Genomic DNA, 6,000 nt, shown 5'->3' on the forward strand with positions numbered 1-6,000 from the left:
AGTTTCACTCTAGACCTCTGCAGCACCTGATCCTGTCCAAGTGGAACGGGCTGCCTCAGTCTCTGAAGTTCCAGACGATTGTGCTCACCCCGGAGGTTCGCCTGTCCCTTGCGTGGTGGTTAAAGATGACCCACCTCAACAAGGGACGTCCGTTCTGGGTTCCAAATTGGGTCCTGTTGACAACGGACGCCAGTCTTCGGGGCTGGGGAGCAGTTTCGGGTCCACACTTGTTTCAGGGCAGGTGGACACCGACAGAAGCGGAGCTTCCAATAAATTTCTTGGAACTCCGTGCGGTCTTCAATGCTCTCCTGCAGGCACAGCGGTTTCTCCAGGGTCACCCGGTGCAGGTCCAGTCGGACAATGCTACCACCGTGGCCTACATAAACAGGCAAGGAGGAACTCGCAGTCGGGCGGCTCTCGTAGAGGTCTCTCGGATCCTGGTTTGGGCGGAGCGCAATCTTCCGGCCATATCAGCGGTCTTCATCCCGGGAGTGCTAAATTGGGAGGCGGACTTTCTAAGTCGCCAGGACGTTCATCCAGGGGAATGGTCCCTGCACCCGGACGTTTTTCAACTACTGGTGGACAGGTGGGGTCTTCCAGAAATCGACCTCATGGCGTCCCGGCACAACAACAAGTTGCCGGTGTACGGGTCTCGCACAAGAGACGAAGGGGCGTCTCTGGTGGATGCTCTGTCCGTCCGGTGGACGTTCAGGTTCGCATACCTGTTCCCTCCGGTCTCCCTTCTTCCACGGGTAATCCGGAAATTCAAACAGGAAGGAGGGACGCTCCTGTTGATAGCTCCCGCGTGGCCCAGACGGCACTGGTTCTCAGACCTTCAGGGTCTGTCCGTGGACAGTCCTCTGCGGTTGCCGCTACGACCGGACCTCCGGTCTCAGGGTCCTTGTCTTCACCCGGACCTGACTCGGCTGTCTTTGGCGGCGTGGCTGTTGAGACGGCCATGCTGAGGTCCTGGGGGTTTGCCAGCTCTGTGGTGCGTACCATGTTACGAGCTTGGAAACAGTCTTCCGCGAGGATATACCATCGCGTGTGGCATACGTTCTTCCAGTGGTGTCGACCGAGAGGTTATGCACCGCGGGAGTTTCGTCTGTCTCGGATTCTCGCCTTCCTGCTAGCTGGACTAGATCATGGGCTTCGCCTTGCTTCTTTGAAGGTACAGGTTTCGGCCCTATCTGTCTGGTTTCACCGTAGGATTGCTACAATCCCGGATGTGCGCACCTTTATGCAAGGTGTTCTCCGTATTCAGCCGCCCTTTGTTCCACCTGTGGCGCCTTGGGATTTGGCTGTGGTCCTGAGGGCTCTCCAAGGACCGCCGTTTGAACCACTGGGCTCAGTGGATATTAAATGGCTAACAGCTAAGACTGTTTTCCTTCTGGCCGTTGCTTCAGCCAGACGTGTTTCTGAGTTAGGGGCTCTTTCTTGTAGACCCCCTTTCTTCGTTTTTCATGGGAACAGGGCAGTGCTCCGCACTCGGCCCGAGTTTCTTTCCAAAGTTGTTTCCCAGTTTCAGGTTAACGAGGAAATAGTTGTTCCGGCCTTTAACTCACCGGGTCTGTCCGTGGGTGAGGCCTCTTTGGATGTTGTGCGGGCCTTAAGGACTTATGTGGACCGCACTTCTTTGTTTAGGAAGTCGGACGCTTTGTTGTCCTCTATGGCTTCTGTAAAAAGGGTTGGCCTGCTTCAAAGCAAACTTTGGCAGCCTGGATCCGTATGGCTATTTCTGAAGCTTATCTTCATGAAGGCCTACCGGTCCCTCCTTCTCTGAAGGCTCATTCCACTAGGTCTGTGGGTCCTTCGTGGGCAGCTCGACGTGGTGCCTCGGCAGTTCAGATCTGCAAGGCTGCTACGTGGTCTTCTGTCCATACCTTCGTGAGGTATTACAGGTTTGACACCTTCGCCTCTCAGGATGCTTCCTTCGGGCGGCGGATTCTCCTTTCTGCACAGGAGCGTCCCCACCCTTAAAGGATACTGCTTTGGGACATCCCCAAGGTATCCTGTGGATACCCTATGGACCCTGAAGTAGAAAATATGAGATATGGTAAGAACTTACCCTTGTTATCTCTATTTCTACGAAGTCCATAGGGTTCCACAGGACTCCCGCCCTGTCGCACCTGTGCTGCAGATGGGCTTTGCTCTGGTCACCGGTTTTCCGTCTCCCTCTGGTGAGAATGTGATTCTTGTATGTGTCCAGATCTTTGTTCTCTCTCTTCCTTCTCCTCCTCCGGCCTATGGCTTGGTAACTAACTGAGGTGCCTTGGCCCGGGGGCGGGGTATAGGAGGGGGACCTAGTGCATCCTGGGAGGCTGAAAGCTTAACTCTTTGGTGCCCTGCGACTGACGTCACACCTATACCCCAAGGTATCCTGTGGAACCCTATGGACTTCGTAGAAATAGAGATAACAAGGGTAAGTTCTTACCATATCTCATATTTTTTCCAATTGGCATTTTCAGAATTGCTGGCTGAAACATCGGTTTGTGTGTGTATATAATGTATATAATATATATATATATATGTTCTTCGGGATTCATAGGGATCCACAGGGATACCATAGGGATGTTATGGTTGGAAGACCAGGCGCCAAACAGTTAAAGCTTCTGTTCCCAGAATGCCCTGGGTCCTTCCCCCAAATATACCCCGCCCCTAGCCATAAGACTTCAGTTGTTCGTTTGGTGCTGCAGGATCAAGAAGCACATTTTGTAACAGGAGGACTGCTTGGAGCAGTCCTAAGCTTTTATTTTAGGTTTTATTTTATTTTTTGTTTTTCTGAGTTGGCAGTACCAAGCGTCTGAATTAAGACGCACGTAACAGCTCCATCTACCTCCGCCAGGCCGCAACATCAGTAATTGTGCTGGAGATTTCTGTGAGTCGCGGCTGAGCTTAGCTAGCAGCTATGCTGCAACCTGGTGTCAGAAACTCACCAGAAACCGCTGCTGTGTCAGGACCCAGGATTGCCCACGTCCTCACTACACCAGCCCTAGCCTTATCGTCTGATGCCGGGGATCAGCAGCAGACGCTATCTGCTGCCACAAGGCCAGCGTACCCAGCAGGTTAATGTGGCTTAGGGGAGGTAGGTGCTCCCCCGGCAGCTTCTACCCAGACTCAGTTCCCTACAAAGGGTTTTGCGCGTCTGGGTTGCTCCATCTACCCTCCACGTGTATGAGACGCTTATGGTCCTCGCTCAGTGCGCCCTGTAGCGGTTGGTCTCAGGAGGGTCTGGGTCAGTCTCCCTGTATACCTCTCCCATGGTTAAGGTTTATGGTGCTCTATGTCCTACCATTCCTTTTGCATTGCTGTAGTTGATTTAGAGCCTATAGTCAGTCACATAAAATGCATATGTAATTACAGTTTAACTGCTGATTGACAGTCTTTTATTGCTAAAACTGTTGATTGTAACGATCACTGTTTTCTCTCCATCCTCTTGGGGTTGGAGGTTTCTTTCTGAATACTTCACATTCATTAAGCTTTTATGAAGGCTGTCACATAACATTGCAAATATTGCCTTTTTACTTTGAACATGTCAAAAGATAAAGGGAAACAGGAGGGGGAGCAGCCTGTGCTGGTCCCATGTAAATCATGCACGGCTTATGTGTCCTCTCAGGAGGTAAAGGATGGGTTGTGTGTTGTCTGTTATATAGAGCCATCTCACCGGTCCAGTTTACAAGTTTCTGGACAAGAGCCATCTTGGGTTGCCTCTTTTTCCCAGGTTATAATGAAGGTTGTGGATCGTATGGCTGCTCCCACAATGCCTCCTTGGATGGGGTGTCCACAGTATGCTATGTTGGCACCTCCTATGCATCCTTCATGGAAGGATAAACAAGAAAAAATGGGAAAAAGGCGCAACCTTCTAGAATATAATAAACAATGAATATAAATAATCCCAATACAAGTCCACAAAATCGCTAAAGAAGTGAAAGAAAATGTCGTCCTTCAATTTTCAGAGTTGGATAATTCCGACAAATGAGATCCTCGTGGTAGACATGCAAAAAAAGGAGAAAATCGCAATATAGCGTAATATATTGATTTTAATCACATAAAAATTGACACAAGACGTATATCCAACATTTAAAATCCTCCACCAATATCAACGCAGCGTACCAGAGATGGCAGTGTATAATGCACACCCATTCACGTATAAGCCAAACAATCCAAAGTCTCCCGGGTACAACCTGGAATGGCAGCTCCTGGATGTGCACTCTTCCCTCAGATGTTAAAAATCCACTGGTGCTGTGTTCCTTTCACCAACGCGTTTCAACTCCTATCTGGAGTCTTTTTCAAGGTGTATGTGGTTGGTGGCTTAGTCAGTACCTTAAATATCCCCTGCTACCCTCTGATAGGTTTAATCTTGGAAGGAGGAGTCCAATAGTAAAATCCATTTTTTCAAATATACCAATAAAATAGTCATAATACCTTAATAAGTATAAACATAACTAAAAACAATTCTGTAGATCTACAATAAAAATAAATAATATAAATGGAAATAGCATTTTCATTACAAAAATACATCGTTCAGTGGGGACGCGTCACTTCCTGTTTATACGATACCCGGAAGTGTGCCGCTGATTCCCCCGGCTTAAACCAACCTCGTGGCCTCAACAAGGACCGCGTAGCCTCGACGTCCTTCCGGCAAAACAATCCCCTCCGCAGCGTCACAGCCAAACGCTTCGTCAGCGCATCCCCGTCGGTACACTGGAACAAGCCTGTCCCACGTGCCGGAAGTCGGGGGCCGCAAGGCTTCTGGCAGACAGATAATACATATGTCACATCTGGAAAAACCATTGCAGTGTGCTGTATGTAAACAATACATCACTTCCGATGTAAACAGACCCACTCTTATACATAATAATAAATACATAAACAAGAAAACAATACTTATAATAAAACTAAAAAAATGGTTCTAGAGGAACCATTTAAGTTCAAAATCGACATTTAGTCCGTTAGGTACTAAAGTGCCAATTTCATAAATGGGTTTCATCTCTGTTCTAGCCAAAGAAGTTTCCACATCTCTTTTTCTCCAATGGCCTTCTATTTGTTGGATTCCTATCACCAATTTCAAATATTTGACGGAGCATTGGTGAACTTCTTTAAAATGTTTAGAGAGTGAGTGGTTTTCATATCCCTTTTTAATGTTCCTAATGTGCTCGGCCCATCTAACTCTTAAAGGCCTAGAGGTTCGGCCAATATACTGAAGGCCGCAGCTACACTCAATTAAATATACACAATTCTTATTGTTACAAGTGATAAAATCACGAATCTCATATTGTACATTTTTTGAATTGGCACAATATTTTTCTATTTTGCTTGATTGATTCTGATGATTTTTGCACATAATACACACACCACATCTGTAAAATCCTTTGCTTTTGACTCTCCCTTCTCTTTTCTTAAAAATTGCTCCTTTCACGAATTTATTCTTCAAGTTGGGAGCTCTCCTATAAATAAATTTTGGGTTCTTAGGGACAATGGATTTGAGTATGGGATCTTCTTCCAAGAGATGCCAGTGTTTTCTTATGATTTTTTCAACCTCCTTATGTTGTCCATTAAAAGTGGTTATAAAGGGGAGAGAAATCTCTTTTTTAACTTTATCCTTAGTAATGAGCAACTCTTCCCTGTCAATATTTATCATTTGTTCTATTACGGGATCAATGTCAGTAGTGGTGTATCCTTTAGATAAAAATTTTGATTTAAAATCTTTTGCTTGTTCTTTAAAAACTTGGACATCAGTGCAATTCCGCCTAATCCGTCTAATTTGTCCCTTAGGGATATTATTCAGCCATAAAGGGTGGTGGTTACTGTCAGTCGGCTTGCAATAATTCCTAGTATGTAAAGTGCTATCTTGTATGTATAGGACTAAATCTAAAAAACAAATTTCCTCAATACTAGAATTGAAAGATAAATCGATATTAAAAGAGTTACAATTAAGTCCAGAACAAAACATATTAAGACTGTCAAGATCCCCCTCCCATATAAATAAAATATCATCAA

The sequence above is a fragment of the Taudactylus pleione genome, unplaced genomic scaffold (assembly GCF_031769625.1).
Source record: "Taudactylus pleione unplaced genomic scaffold, aTauple2 ptg000127l, whole genome shotgun sequence".
NCBI classification, from domain to species: domain Eukaryota; kingdom Metazoa; phylum Chordata; class Amphibia; order Anura; family Myobatrachidae; genus Taudactylus; species Taudactylus pleione.